This window comes from Odocoileus virginianus, chromosome 25 (genome assembly GCF_023699985.2).
Source record: "Odocoileus virginianus isolate 20LAN1187 ecotype Illinois chromosome 25, Ovbor_1.2, whole genome shotgun sequence".
NCBI lineage: Eukaryota > Metazoa > Chordata > Mammalia > Artiodactyla > Cervidae > Odocoileus > Odocoileus virginianus.
The window spans coordinates 15,635,511-15,652,524 of record NC_069698.1 but is presented as its reverse complement, the minus strand read 5'-3'; the positions used below and the strand labels follow the sequence as shown (position 1 = coordinate 15,652,524).

The 17,014-nt window shown below is 34.1% G+C and overlaps 1 long non-coding RNA gene across 1 annotated transcript in view; it reads right to left on the bottom strand.

Moving 5' to 3' along the window:
• Positions 1-15,598, bottom strand: part of LOC110121927 (uncharacterized) — a 93,753-nt gene extending 78,155 nt beyond the window's left edge. The window contains exon 1 of the long non-coding RNA XR_011483526.1: positions 15,401-15,598. This is a non-coding gene — a long non-coding RNA (uncharacterized lncRNA). The remainder of the gene's footprint in view (positions 1-15,400) is intronic.
• Between the last annotated feature and the right edge of the window lie 1,416 nt (positions 15,599-17,014).

The window sequence follows — 17,014 nt, the reverse complement described above, 5'->3', positions numbered from 1 at the left end:
CAAAACATCACAAAGTCAAAATAAAATGATTACCATGAGAAAATATTTGAAAAATATTATACAGCAGAGGCTGTTATTATCAATATACAAATGATATAAATATTTATGCAGGGTAACTCAATTGGGAAAAGATTAACATATCAATAAATAGTGTTGAAAATCTATCTAAATATATATTACAGAAAATATAGTCAACCATTTTACTTTTTAACCTAAAAGAAATACAAATTAAAATTTTATTGAGATATATTATTTTGTCTATTAGATTGATGATCAAATTTAAATTGCCCTGTTGGTCATAGAGCCTATAGATTGATGAAATCTGTTAAAAATAGTTTGGCACTATCTTTCAAAACTAAAAATGTGTATACTTCTTGACATAGAAATTCTAATTTTTGGAACTTATACAGATACAACTATATGTGCAGAATTAAGCATAAGGATATTTTTGCATCACTGCTTTAAATATCAAAAGTTTGGAAACTAAATAAATACTCATTAATATATGAGGTTAAATGAATTATAGTATATTCATAAATTGAGATACCATGCAGCTACCAAAAATGACATAAATATATATATACTCTAAATACTCTTCAAATATTTAAAGTGGAAGAAAAAAAGATCCAGAACACCGTGTTTCTTATGCTAATCTCTACATATGTATCTCTGTTAATAGCAGAGTTCCTGTGTTGTACCATTTCAAGAACATCATTTACATCGTGTATGCACGCTGAAGCATTCAGTCATGTTCAACTCTTTGCAACCTTATGGACTGTACCCTGCCAGGTGACTTTAACCCACCAGGCTCCTCTGTCCATGGGATTTCCCAAGCAGGAATACTGGAGTGGGTTTCCATTTTCTCTTCCAGGGAATCTTCCCAACCTAGAGATCAAACTCTAACCAACCCAGGGATTGAACCTGCATCTCTTGCATCTCCTGCATTGGCAGGCAGATTCCTTACCACTTGAATCACTTGGGATGTCATTTACATCATAACCCCTTTGAATGGTGTACCTGGATTTTACAACAGTGCTAAATTTGTTCTGCCACATGCCTCTATCCTAACACATGAGATAGAATCTCTTCAGAAGAATATACAAAATGTAGTATCAGAGGTTGCCTCTAGGAGGGGGATCTATATGGCTTGGAGAAAGAATGGGAAGGAGATTCATTTCCCATGAATACTTTTTAGTAACTTTAAATTATGAGTTGTCTCTCTCTCTCTATAAAAATATATGCATAATATATGCATATATGTATACATATAATATCTATATATCATTTATGTACATATATGTATGTGAGTAGTCTGTGTGTGTATGTGTATAAATATATTTACAAATTGTTGTCATTTAGTCACTACATTGTGTCTGACTCTTTTGTGAGCCTATGGACTGTAGCCAGCAAGGCTCTTCTGTCCATAGGATTTCACAGACAAGACTGGAGTGGGTTGCCATTTCCTTCTCCAGGTGATCTTCTGGACCCAGGGATCAAACCTGTGTCTCCTACACTGGCAGGTGAATTCTTGACCACTGAGCCACCTGAAAAGCACTATATATAAGAATACTTTTGCACAAAAATGAATAAAATAAGTTCAAGCTTTTCACAAAGAAGTATTACTGTGTGGAGTAACATAGAAGATAAGAGGACTTGACTCTCTGCTCCAGGTAAACATGTGTGAATTGTACTAAATTTCTTTCAGTTTGCTCTGTTTGACACCAAAGTAACGTGTTTCTCTCTTGAATACCATTATGTTGTCTGGGTCTTATTTCTGAGAATAAAGTGCCACTTAGATCTAGAATGTCACTTCACGGGTTACCATATTAGGTAAGCAAAATTTCCTTCAAGTTTCATGCATGATTGTTTATAGTATTTGTAGTTTAATTTTAGGAAAAACATCCAGGAGAATTGCTAGTCCTCCATATGGGATTTGCTTCAGATGTAATTTCCTTTACTTTACTGCTGACCTGAGAATCTGTATTCATTTTAAAGCCATGATATGTTTTCTTTAAAAAATGCTATGAAGTTTATCTGCAATATAGTTTTTGAAGGTTGGTATTGGTAGAAAAATGAATTGTTAGTAATTTTTAAACCAACTGACTTTCTTAGCACCATACAAGATGTAATCCAGGATGAATGACCTGCTCTATTGCCTGTTAATGCTTTGGCTTTTCTGTTCATATAAATACATTCCCTTAAAAATGAATTTTCTATGACTGAAGATAAAGCTATTTTTCTTTCTTCTTGGCTAAATGATTTTTTCCTTCAGCTTTGTTAATATCAAGCCATACACTGAAAAGAAAATAAAGCCCGATAACCTACAATAAAGTCTATGACAGAGAGATTTGTTCCAAGTGCCACCATTCCACAGGATATACCCCTGTTTCATACATGCTGGTGCATCTAATAGTGAAGGCCTCATCAAAGCCAAGATCAAAGGGCAGGAATTAAACACCGAGGGATAGTTTGTTTTAAAAGGGCATTTAGGGGATTATGAAATAGATTGCACTGCCAAGTAATAAAGTGAAAAATCTGCTGAATACTAAGGCAAGCATAATAAAAAAGAAAAAGTGAATAACCAAATATAATCCAATTTTTTCAGAATTTAGAATCACATACAATAAAAATTGTATTTAAAAACTCTCACCAGGGCCTTCCCTGATGGCTCATGGGTCAAGAATCCACCTGCCAATGCAGAGACACAGGTTCGATCCCTGATCTGGAAGGAAGATCCCACATTCTGCAGAGTGGCTAGGCTTGTATGCACAACTACTGAGCCCATATGATGCAACTACTAAAGCCCACACGCCCTGGAGCCCATTCTGTGCAATAAGAGGTGCCACTTAGTGAGAAGCCCATGTACCACAGCTAGAGAACAACTCCCACTCTCCACACATAGAGAAAAATCTATGCAGCAAGGAAGACCCAGCATGGCCCCAAATAAATAAATACTTTTTAAAAAGCTCTCACCAAAGGGAGCATGAGGAGAACATATACCAACATAACAAAAGCTGTTTATGACAGATCCACAGCCAACATAGTACTTCACAGTGAAACACTGAGAGCTTTCCTGCTAACTTCTGGAAAAAAAAAAGAATGCCCACTTCTACTCAACACAGTATTGAAAATCTTAGACACAGCAATCAGACAACAAAAAGGAGTAAAATATATCCAAATTGGAAGGGAAGAAGTAAAATTGTCATTATATATAGATAATGTGATACTCTAGAAAAAACTCTAGGCTTCACACAAAACTATTAGGGCCAATAAATGAATTCAGCAAGGTAGAAGGATATAACATGAATATACACAAATCTGCTGCATTTCTTTACACTAACAATGAATATTAGAAAGAGAATGTTTAAAAAGTCCCATTTAAAAGCTTCTCTAAAAAAATACCTAGGAATAAACCTAACCACGCTAGTTAAAGACCTATATACAGAGAACTATAAAAAGATGATAAAGTTGAAGATGATAGAAATGGAAAGATATCCTATACCCTTGAATTAAAAGAAATAATATTGTTAAAATGGTCATACTACCCAAAGCAATCTACAGATTTAATGTGATTCCTATCAAATTACCCATGATATTTTTCACAGAACTAAAACAAACACTTCTAAAACTTATATGGAAACAAAATATACCAAGAATTGCCAAAGCAATCCTGAAGAGAAAGAATAAAGACTTAACTCTCCCAGACTTAAGACAGTAATCAAAACACTATGAACAAAGGCATAATTCTCCCTCCCTCATAATGTGATTGAAAAGGGAATAATTTCCAAAATATACAATCAGCTTGTACAGCTCAGTATCGAAAAAACAAACAACCCAATCAGAAAATGGGCAGAAGACATAAATATACATTTGTTCAAACAAGACACACTAATGGCCAACAGGCATATTAAAATGTGCTCCACATGGCTAGTTATCAGAGGATGAAAATCGAAACCACAATGAAGTATCACCCCACACCAGTCAGAATGGCTAACATCAAAAAGTCCACAAATAAGGAATGCTGGAGAGGATTTGGAAATAAGAGATCCCTCTTGCGCTATTGGTGGGAATGTAAATTGGTGCAACCAGTATGGAAAATAGTATGGAGGTTCTTTTAAAAACTAAAAATAAAGCTGTCATATCATCTATCAATCCCACTCCTGGGTATATACCCAGAAAAGATGAAAACTCGAATTCCAAAAGATACATGCACCCCAATTTTCCTAGCAGGACTATTTACAATAGCCAAGACATGGAAGCAACCTAAGTATTCATCAACAGATAAATGGGTAAAGACGATGCGGTATATACAACATTGTGGTATATACAATGCAATAGTACTTGTACATAATAAAGTATGAAGTATTGCCATTTTCAGCAACATGGAAAGACCCAGAGAATATTATTCTTAGTGAAATAAATCAGACAGAGAAAGACAAATATATGATATCATTTAAATGTAGAATTTAAATATAATTCAAATGAATCTATTTACAAAACAGAAACAGACTCACAGACACAGAAAACAAACTTATGGTTACCAAAGAGGAAAGGGAGAGGGAAAGAAGGAAAAATTAGGAGTATGTGATTAAAAGATACACACTACTATATATAAAATTGATGAGTGACAAGGGTTTATTCCATGATATAGGGAATGGTGTCTTATAATAACCTATAATGGAAAATATCTGAAAAACAAAAGTGTGATTCCACTCACTTTACTGTGCACCTAAAACTAATAAGATATTGTAAATCAACTAAATTTCTATAAGCAAACACCAAAAGTGTTTTAGATTATGCAAAGCATGATGTAAACCTTCCCAGGCAACACAGTGGTAAAGAATCTGCCTCCAATGCAAGAGATTCAAAAGACAGAGGTTCCATCCCTGGGTTGGAAAGATCCCCGGAGTAGGAAATAGCAACCCAATCCAGCATTTGTCCCTGGAAAATCTCAGGGACAGAGGAGCCTCGCACGTCAGATATGACTGAGTGAAATAGCACATAAACACACACACAAAATATCACGCATCATGAAGGAAGCAGACATACTGAGTGTTCATTTCCTGAAAGTACAAGTTAATGATACTTTGGTGTTTAATAATCTTTATTAAAATTTATATTTCTAAGTGGAAATTGTATTAATGATCATGTAGAATTAAATCGTATTCACACTATTTTAATTTTTATTTTCTCTATGCAATATTTAAGATTTTAATATATATTTAAACTGTGTTTGAGGCTTAACTTATTTATAACTATGTATCATTGGAAAAGACCCTAATGTTGGGAGGGATTGGGGGCAGGAGGAGAAGGGGACGACAGAGGATGAGATGGCTGGATGGCATCGCCAACTCGGTGGGCATGAGTTTGAGTAGACTCCTGGAGTTTGTGATGGACAGGGAGGCCTGGCGTTCTGCGATTCATGGGGTCGCAAGGAGTGGGACATGACTGAGCGACTGAACTGAACTGAATTTAACTGATCTATAGTAGACCATTGTAATAATACCATTTATTCTTTATTCATATATGTGTGTATATATGTACACAGATTTGTTCATGCATCTATCAGTTACTGTTGAATGTTGTGTGTATGCAGTATATGTACTATATATGAGTTATTTATAAAAGAATGCCAATGTAGTATGTAGGAAAAATAGGGAAAATTTAAGACAAAAGAATAGAAATTTATTCATATCCTGTATCCATTTATTTTTTTTTCCCATGGGGTATAAGTTTTTTTGAGGATTTTAAGTGTCATTCTCTTATGGGTTATGCATGTTGCAAATATACTTTTCTAGTCATTTACTCAAAAATTAACTTCATTAATGTTATTTTTTTATTGTGCACAGATCTTTAATTTTGCTGTTGTAAAGCCATCATTTTCCCCTTATGATTTGGTTATTATCAGGCTTACATTAGAAGCTTAGATATGAAATTTAAGATATGGTGGTAGAAAATAATTACAGAAAATTGAGTTTTTATCATTAGGTAAATTAATTACAATGCTGTGGCATTTGCCTTCAATGGAATACTATGCAGTATTATGAAATGATTAATTAGATGTAGTAAAATAAAGTAACATGGGTAGATCTTGAAAGCATAATTTTGATATTAAAAAATAAGAATTAGAGGGATATTTAATGTAATATAATTTATGTTAATCACATTATATTTATTCAAGGATACACATATAATTAATGGGAGCTGTATTGGAAGAACATGTATTTAGTATATGAGAAAGAGTTCCCAAGAGAGTGAAGAAGATTGGAGTGTGAACAAAGTGTAAAGTGGAAAGTACTGAAGAAAGTAACAAAATGTTCTTGCCTTAAGCTGAGTGGTAATGATTTTGTGACATGATTTTTGGGATGAAGACAATAGGTTACTATAAAAATTGTTTCCTAAAGAATGAAACAGACATGGAGTGTGACTCCAGGTTGGAGTTTGCACTTTCATAGAATTGGTAAGAGACATACAGGGCTAACTATTGGCTTTAGGTAGAAAATGATGTGTCATATCAAATCACATGGATGTTCATTCATACATCGTATTGAAAAATGCTTGTTGAGTATCAATCATAGTCTAAGATTCATGAGAGAACAGAATGCCCAAGCTCTGTGCCCTCATGAGAGAAGGCAGTGAATAAATAAATACTATATTGCATAGAGAACACCACAGGGAACAAAGAATGAAAATAGTGTGAAAGGATAGAGTGATTGGGTGTTCTTTTTTAAACTGGGTTAAGGAAGCTCTCTCAAAAGAGGTGTCAAGTGGAGATTTTAGTGACAAGAAGGAGTCATTTCTGGGGAAATTCATTCCAGGAAAAATGAATAGAAAGGATCTGGGCACCTATGAAAACCTGAAAAAGTTCTAATGCCTAGTGAACCAAGAAAAGAAAAGACTAGAGTTTTGAGAGATATAGAGGGAATAGACATAGATAATATATTTGGATTCTGGACAACTGAATTTCCAGTCATGATTTGTCCCTGTATAGCTGCGTCACAATCAATGTGTACCTTACCTTTCTGATCTTCAGATATATCTTATCCTCTGCTGAGTGTTCTTAGAGTAGGTGTTTTTAAGGGTGAGAATAGGAAGGTAGTTAAGAAAGGAAACAATGAGAAGGCTGAATTCTACATCTCCTGTCCAGCTGCAAGTAGGCTATTGACTGTTTTTATGTGATTGAAGGAATGAAAGTATTTATCAAAAGAAAACATTTAATTGCATCAAATAATTTCTAAGGCCTTTTGATCTGTAACATTGTATGATCCTCTGACTTTTCCAGCAGCTATTCGTATTGCCATATATGTGTCACAACTGAGAAAGGAGAATTTGATTTTAACCCATTGGGAGCAGACACAAAATAACTACACAGAAATCATTAGCAAAAGTTGAAAGAAAATATAAACAAAAAGCTTTCATTTGTAGGATTCTTACAAAGCAAGAACATACTAATAAAGTAATTTGACTTTTTATCAACTGTGAGGGGTTTTTCCCAAACCTGATTTTATGTTTACTTTCTTCAAATTCTATTTAAGTTTAAAATACATCATTTTATTAGACATCCATGGGAACATAAACTTCACATGTACTGGATATTTTTATTTCAAAAAAAAATGGATTAACTTTATTATTAAAGAATGCTCCTAATTTCATATAAATTACATTTCTTATAAATAAAACATAAATGCTTTTGGAATGCAAATTCTGAGAAAATTGTAAGAAATGTTAAGTATATTTAATTTCAATTTTAGGACTTTTCTATTTGGCATAAACTGAATTTGTAAATGATGGTAATCAGGTAAACAACAGAATATAGTTTCAGTGAAAACTAATCAGGTTTCAAGTCCAGCTGGTACTCTTAAATTGTTGTGATGCCATATAACATACAACTACCTGAATCTATACTTCAGGTAACAAACAAGTTTGAGGACTTTCAGGAGAATTAACTTTCCTATCAAATCATAAAATAGCAGGACCCTCAATGACTAACTCTGGAATTAGAGAAAAAAGGTGATTACAAATTTCAAAGTATTACATATGCACTAAGCTCTCAGTATTGCTTTCTGGCTTCTATTAAAAAGAATGAAAAAATACTAGATGCATTTTTAAATAGAAAAAAATAAATAGAAACTTAAATATTTAAATTTAAATAGAACATTTTTAAATTTTCACATTCAACCATGCTTATTTAGTCAGTATTCAGGTGTTTTCATTCGGTTCAGTTCAGTCATTCAGTCATATCTGATTCTTTGTGACCCCATTAACTGCAGCACACCAGGCTTCCCTGTCCATCACCAACTCCCAGAGCTTGCTCAAACTGCTGTCCATCCAGTCAGTGATGTCATCCATCCATCTCAACCTCTGTCATCCCCTTCTCCTCCTGCCTTCAATCTTTCCCAGCAATAGGGCTTTTATGACATCAGGCATTTTATGAAAGAGTAAAATATGATTAAACAAGAAATGCTTTATATACTACAGGGAGAAAATGTTGAAGTTTTACATCCTCACACTAATGCCAGAAGCATTAAAAAAATCTTCTGTTGGGACATATAGTATGGTATTAGCACATTATTGAGTGAAAAATACATACCAGGTATTAGCTTAAGTAATTTATGCACATTGTCTTGTTTAATTATCCAAATGCCATATAATTCATTAATTTTATAAATTCAAATGTACCACTTATATAACTTTCATGCATCATTAAGCCAGACATTTTTAGTATGAAATAATTTATATACCATTTTTTCAGTGACCAAGAATATACAAATATTATTAATAGGTTTATAGATAGATGAATGAAGTTTAATGTTGGAAAATTCCCAATAGCAGATGTAGTTTTAGATTTTTAGCTTATCAACATTTTCACATACTTGGCTCTATATAATATAAAAATATGGAGATTTGTGCAGTGCCATTATATACATTTTTTCAATATAAATAACCTTAGGTTGAAGAATCAGTCTCATGTTCAAGTTCTCACTAAGAATTACAGGTATTTCTGGAACTAGGTCTCTAACTCCATTTTCAGCATTAATTCAACCATTACAACTTAAAATTATGATAGAAATGCTTGTATTTAAGACAGTGTATTATGAGACACTCTAGAAAAATTATTCTATTTTAATATATCCATTTCTTCTTGGAAATAATTATTCTTTTGGTTGGTTTCTTTTTTTATATATATTATTCTATCACTTGAGATAAGATATATAAAAGTAGAAATGCAAGACATCCTAAACAAAAGGACAAGGAAATTGCCATTCAAAAAGACTACATGTCTTTTGAAAAAAAAAATAAGACAAACATCTCAAGTAAAAATTCAAATAAAACACATTTAAAGGATGTGAATATATAGACTAATAAACCAGTTCAGTTTTTGGCCATGGCCAAAACCATCCAAAAGAAAAAGACATGCAAGAAGGCAAAGGGATTGTCTGAGAACTCTTTACAAATAGCTGGGGAAAGAAGAGAAGCAAAAGGCAAGGGAGAAAGGGAAAGATAGACCCAACTGAATACAGAGGTTTAAGGAATAGCAAGGAAAGATAAGAAAGCCTTCTTAAAAAGAACAATGCAAAGAAAAAGAGGAACACAATTAAATGGGCAAGACTAAAGATCTCTTCAAAAAATTGGAAATACCAAGGGAATATTTCATGCAAGAATAGTTATGATAAAGGACAGACATGGTAAAGACATAGTAGAAGCAAAAGAGATTAAGAGGAGCTAGCAAGAATACACAGAAGAACTGTACAAAAAGATCTTAATGACCAGGATAACCATGATGGTGAGGTCACTCACCTAGAACAAGAGGTCCTGGAGTGTGAAGTCAGTTGGCCTTAGAGAGTATTACTATGAACAACACTAGTGAAGGTGATGGAATTCCAGCTGAGTTATTTCAAATCCTAAGAGATGATGCTGGTCAACTGATGCACCCAATATGCCAGCAAGCTTGGAAAACTCATCAGTGGCCACAGGACTTGAAAAGATCAGATTTCATTCCATTTCCAAAAAGGGCAATGCCAAAGAATGTTCAAAAGACTGTACAATTGTGCTTATTTGACACTTTAGTAAGGTTATGCTCAAAATCCTTCAAGCTAGGCATCAGCAGTATGTGAATAGAGAAATTCAAGATGTATAAGCTGGATTTAGAAAAGGCAAGGAAATCTGAGATCAAATTGCCAACATTCGTTGGATCACAGAGAGAGAAAGGGACTTCAGAAAAATGTTTAATTCTGCTTAATTGACTACATTACAACCTTTGACTGTGTGGATCGCAATAAACTGGGGAAAATTCTGAAAGAGATGGGAATATCAGACCACCTGACCTGCCTCTTGAGAAACCTGTATGCAAGTCAGGAAGCAATAGTTAGAACTGGACATGGAGCAACAGACTGGTTCCAAATAGGAAAAGGAGTATGTCAAGGCTGTGTCTTGTCACCCTGCTTATTTAACTTGCATGCAGAGTACATCATGAGAAATGCTAGGCTGGAGGAAGCGCAGGCTGGAATCAAGATTGCAGGGAGAAATATCAATAATCTCATATATGCAGATGACACCACCCTTCTGGCAGAAAGCAAGGAAGAACTAAAGAGCCTAATGATGAAAGTGAAAGAGGAGAGTTTAAAAGTTGGTTTAAAGCTCAACATTCAGAAAACTAAGACCATGGCATCCAGTCCCATCACTTCATGGCAAATAGATGGGGAAACAGTGGAAAGAGTGACTGACTTTATTTTTCTAGGCTCAAAAATCACAGCAGATGGTGATTGCAGCCATGAAATTAAAAGACGCTTACTCTTTGGGAAGAAAGTTATGACCAACCTAGACAGCATATTGAAAAGCAGAGACATTATTTTGTCAAAAAACATCCATCTAGTTAAGGGTATGATTTTTCCAGTAGTCATGTATGATGTGAGAGTTGGACTATAAAGAAAGCTGAGCACCAAAGAATTAGTGCTTTTGAACTGTGGTGTTGGAGAAGACTCTTCAGAGTCCTTTGGACTGCAAGGAGATCCAACCAGTCCATCCTAAAGGAAATCAGTCCTGACTATTCATTGGAAGAACTGATGCTGAAGCTAAAACTCCAATAGTTTGGCCACCTGATGTGAAGAGCTGACTCATTTGAAAAGACCCTGATGCTGGGAAAGATTGAGGGCAGGAGGAGAAGGGGATGACAGAGGATGAAGTGGTTGGATGGCATCATCGACTCCATGGACATGGGTTTGGGTAGACTCTGGGAGTTGGTGATGGACAGGGAGGCCTGGCCTGCTGCGGTTTGTGGGTTTGCAAAGAGTTGTACATGACTGAGCGACTGAACTGAATATATTATATAAGCATTATACTGCATGTTATATATTAAATACACTGATGTATATAATTAACATGCTGTCAAAGACATATATAGTGGAAAATTCTAATTTTGAATTATTAGTAATTTATTTCTAAAAATAATTTTTGAAGATTTTAATAAGTAGATACTTAAGCATTTTTTAAAATACTGGAAACTTTAAGTAAAAACACTTCTATAAATCTCAAACAATAACTTTTGAATGTTATTAGTTGATAATATAAAATATATGTAGATTAATGAATACAACTTTAAAGTTTATGAACACTATATCTTATTAATAAATTTTAGATTGAGTTTATAGTATCAATTTATTAGTGAAAAGGTTGTGTTGTAACTGTTAATTTTAATAATCCTAACCACTGAGTCATAGATAAATAGTTGTTAATGACTGATTAAAATATATCTTAAGAAGGTTTTATTCACATAGTCTGTCAATATATGCATTAACATATACATTTAAGTAACAAAATGAATCAAATAAAACTTTATCGCTTTTAAAAATATCCTCTTGGGAGATAGATTACCTATGTCTTATAAATTACTCTCCATATATACCAACTTTGAGGCATTCAACTCTGCTTTTAATGTGTGGGCATTTGTTTCTTTTCTAAAATTGAAGATTATTTCAAATGTTCTACATTATTCTGTGACTCCAAGAAACGATTTTTTATGGAGGTCCACACAAAAGTCAAATTTACATTAACAACTCACTACAGAATAATTGGCTTTCATGAAGCATGTCAAAACTTTGGATATTTTAGCATTTACTAATCTTGATGCTCAATTACCCAGTTCTTTATGGTACATTACTAGAATCCATTGTCCTTACTAAAGTTCATTTTAGACTTTTATTGTTATATCATGAAAAAAAAATTACCAAAGTCTCTGCTGAGATTCATAACTAGATGGAAAAATAGATCTTAAATATTCACTTTTCTGACATTTATAATAAAAAAAATTTCTGTGGTAAGAAATAATTTTTATGAGACTACCTGGCAATAATCCTCTAGAATAAAATAAATTGGTACAGCAGTTTCAGTAAGTATAAAAATTTCTAAATGTATCTGCAAAGAGAAATTCGTATAAGTGCTATTTATTTCCAAATTTTTTGAAGTTCTCCTCTGTGCTTCACAGTGGAAAATTAACTTTAAATTTTATCTAGCAGAGTATGTGATGATTTTAAAATAGGTCTATATTTCAAAAAATTTTGCATAAAATTTTCAATTTACATACATTTTACTTATATAAAATTTAGAGGTCGCATAATAGTTTTTACAATTTAAAATAAAAAATTTTCAATGTTTCATCAACTGAGATAAAACTGATAAAATTATTTTTATCTCATTTCTGACATTTAGGCAGTAAAAGATTTTAGACAAAACTGAATCATAATATAATAATTTGGTTTGATACCTATTTTAAATTTATCTGGCTCAGCATAAATCTGGATGGCAAGTTCATGAAATATTATTTTCCAATTTCCCTCCAAAATTGGTTGTTTTAGTTGATGAATTGTGTCTGATTCTTTGTGACTCCATGGACTGTAGACCATCAGGCTCTGCTATCCATGGGATCCCAGGCAAGAATACTGCAGTGGATCACCATTTCCTTCTCCAGGAGATCTTGTCAACCCAGGAATCAAACAACCTACATCTCCCGTATTGCAAGGCAGATTTTACCACTAAGCCACCTGGGAAGCCCTTCCCTCATATATGTGTGTGTGTATATATATATATATATATATATATATATATATATATATATATATATAAAAGAATGAATATTTTTAAAACAAAAGCTTATGTTCTAAAAAATTAAATCTAAATTTCAGTAACACATCTAATTTGAAGGATTTTAATATAATTATCTGAAATTGACTAAATTCATGTTTTATGTTGGTTTTATTTAATGGAAGTGACCACCTAAAAGATGCTTATCAGAGTCTCTATTAGTAAACACAGATTAAAGCAATTTGCTGGAGAGGTATTCATTTTCCTTTAGAGATAAAGAATTGGGCAAAAGTATTAACTTATTCATTGGGCTTTCTTCAACCCATTTCATAATGGGTATTATTTTTCCTTCTGTTAAGAACATTTATGGAGGCAATAAAATCAAAATTTCTTTTGTAATGGCCTCAGTAGTTTGATCTAGCTATTTAGACATTCTGGATTTCTGTTTTACAAAATTGCTGCATAGACTTCTTCATGAATTGATCGTATACCAATGGTGGGTTACATTAAATGCACAACTGAAAAGACAGCAGAAATGTTAAAAAGAGTGAGATCAGCCCCTAAATTTGTTCTATATAATCAAATAAGAAAGCTAATCTCAGTCAAATAAGGTGGTATTGACTTGGACAAGGTCAAAGAAGACTCCGTGGACCACAGGTTTCCACTGATATACTCAAGTTCAGGTTACTGGTTGGGTGAACCAGAAGCTTCAGCTGCATTCCTCTTTAATTAGCAGAATAACAAATGCTGTATAATGTGTTTTAAATTAGAAATATCTATTTTTCTTTTTTAAAAATTTAAGATACTTCTTTATATCTTACTTTGGAATTCATTAGTAAAGTGATTTCAGCAGCAAAATGACAAAGCAAAAGCAAATTTCCATTGAAAGAAATGAAATAATTTTAAAAAGTAAATATAGTAGTTAAAAATATACTGGGTTTCAATGAAGGAAAGCATGCTAGCTTAGCTAAAAGGATTTATCAGCAAGTTAAAGCTTAAAAACTTTTATAAATTTGAAATTCAGCATATTATGTTGTTTGTTCTTTGTTTCACTCTATTCAAATATTTCCTGCTATTCTCCTTAATGTTTGTAGTTTTGGTATGTAAGTTATCTGTGAATTAAGATTTGATTTAAATTTACTACCCTAGGCTTTTTATAAGTATCATTTACTCATCCTGAGCTTTATTCCCTATACTATAATTTCCCCCTAGTTCTCTCCACAATCTCCCTGATGGAGGGAGAACAGCGGTCTCAAATGTTTGGGAGATTTGTCAGACAACTGTGCTTCTACTTTTTGAAGAAGACTGAGTTTCACAAAAGTTGTTCACATTAAGAAGCATAAGAAGAAAAGTGGAAATGTTGGTTTAAAAAAAGTCTAGGCAATATTGTAAAGTAATTAACCTCCAACTAAAAAACAATAAATGGGAAAAAAAATAAATAAACATTAAGCAAAAAAAAAAAAAAGTCTAGGCAGAGAGCTGAGTTACTTCCCCCTACCCCCAAGTCTTCTGCTGCCCCACAGAGGCAGATGGAAATAGTTGAAAAATTCAAACTTTCCATGGAGGGTGGTGACATGACTAGCAAATCCTCTTGAATCTTGAGGACAAAATGAAGAAGTGACAAGGGCTGATGACTAAAAACCATGGCAGGACTATCTACAGCTGAAGGCATGACACTGAACATAAGCTCTAAAGGCATAAACCAGAGGCAGCAAGTGATATCTCACTATCATAGTATCAAAGATGGCCATAGAATATCTACTTGTTCACCCACTCTAATTACATAAACCTCTACAAATTAGGTACCACTGTGGGAATATTGGAACAAAGGAAAAGCTTCAGTATAATTAAATGCTCTTAAATACATCAAAGCAACGGGTAAACTGAGTTTACCTAGAGTTGACTAATTTTTTCTTCAGGTTAAGTGGAGACTCGATATAGTAATTAAGTTGAAATATCAAAGATAATGCTATATTTTTCTCCACCTGAGTTATTAAGTTATGAATTATGAAAAATAATTCCTGTTCTCCTACTCATACTGAACTGCATCAAAAATATCCCACAAGTTTGAAATTTAAAATAGTTGCCTGTGTAGAGATTTTTAGAAACAAGAGACTAGAGGAATTTGTCATAAGGATACATTCATTGTAATTTAAAAGAAAAATCTAGGAAAATCAAGGTGGCTTCAGTCATTAAACCTTACTTTAGTATGAGTTAAAATTAAGTGAAGGCTTTAAATTTTGATGAACTCAAGAATTCACATAATCTAGGATGGAAACTGAGCCTGTTAAAAGCATTTCAATAAGATGTGCTTGTAGCTTACCTCAAGGAAATTAGAAATCTGTTCTTTTCAAAGACAGGTTGAAGTAAATGTGAACAGAAGGCTAAAGATGCAGGTGCGATAGGAGTTTCTGTGTGTGTGCATTTGTGTCCCGTAAACACCCCACAAGGAAACAGCACTCGGGGTGAGAGGAAGGTGACTTCCTTCAACTGCCTCGCCTGAACGCTGCGCTAGACTCGCAGGATGGAAGGCAGGCCTGGCGGGAGAGTCGCCGCACGCAGGCGTCGCTTCCTGCGTGCTGCGTCTGCTGGCCGGCACCATCTGTGTCCTCGGCTTGTGCAGAGGCCCCTTCATGAGGAGGCATGCTGCCCGGTTGCGGGAAAGAGGGAAGGGACAGCAGTCCTTCTTCCTCAAGGTTCCAGGGAGGGGCGGACCTTTCTACCTCAGGAGTAAAACTCTAGTTTCCTTTTTTCCTCAGACTTGACTGGGGGAGGAAGAATATCCACAGTATGTTCCCTGCAGGCTCAAAAGGGATGTTGTGAAAATTTATTTTTGTTGCTATAGTGTTAGTACTGTTATTTGTATTATTACTAATTATTATGTGGTAATTATTATTTCTTTTCTGTAGAAAGCATATTCTTTTGAGTGAGCTGTGTGGTAAAACCTCTGATACAACATGAGAAGCCCAAATTGTCCACGTCCACCAGTGAATAAGATGGAAGTCTTTCTTATTCAGACACCGAGTATGAGCATGCTCATTTGGGCATAACCTAAAGCCAGCATTAACAAACATTCCAAACAACAAACAAGTATTAAAAAAAAAAAATTCCAAACAAATAACAAACAAGCATTCCAAAACAGCATTAACAGCAGTATAGCCATCTGTTCATCTCATATATCTTATAAGACAATTTGTTTCAAATATGATAAAGAAAAATCATTTATTGTCCTTTAAAACTCCCACTGGGCTTCTCAGGTGGTGCTAGTGGTAAAGAACCCACCTGCCAATGAAGGAGACATAACAGTCACAGGTTCAATCCCTGGGTCTGAAAGAACCCTGGAAAAGGACATTACAACCCATGTCAGCAATCTTACCTGGAGAATCCTATGGAAAGAGGAGCCACTGGTGGGCTACTGTCCATAGGATCAGAAAGACTCAAACACCACCGAAGTGACTTAGCACGCAAAACTCCTACTCACATCTTGTCTATCATACACCTTTATACTAAGTGGTGTGTGTGTGTGTGTGTGTGTGTGTGTAGTTCCAAGCCAAGTTATGTTTGATAGTTAAAATGGACTTTTGCAATTTAGGGTGATGTTGCATCTAATCTGGAATTTGGGATTTGACAAACATAGTTAACTTCAGCTCAGGACACACCAATGGAGAAAATCAATTTTTATCATTTACAGGGTACTCACAATAAATAATCAATAGCAGCTTGGCCTGAACTCAGAAAATGTTCGGGGGCCCTGTCGGGAAGCAAAGTGATTACACAGAGAAAGCATTAACCTGCAATTGAAGACCAGGTGGGAAAAGAGACAACAGTAGACACGGCTGTGCATTTACGACACTCTCTGCTGTGATTTTGGCCTTTATTCTGTTTTGCCTCATTAGCCTAAACAGTATCGCTTTCCCAGCTCCCACAGCTGCATGTG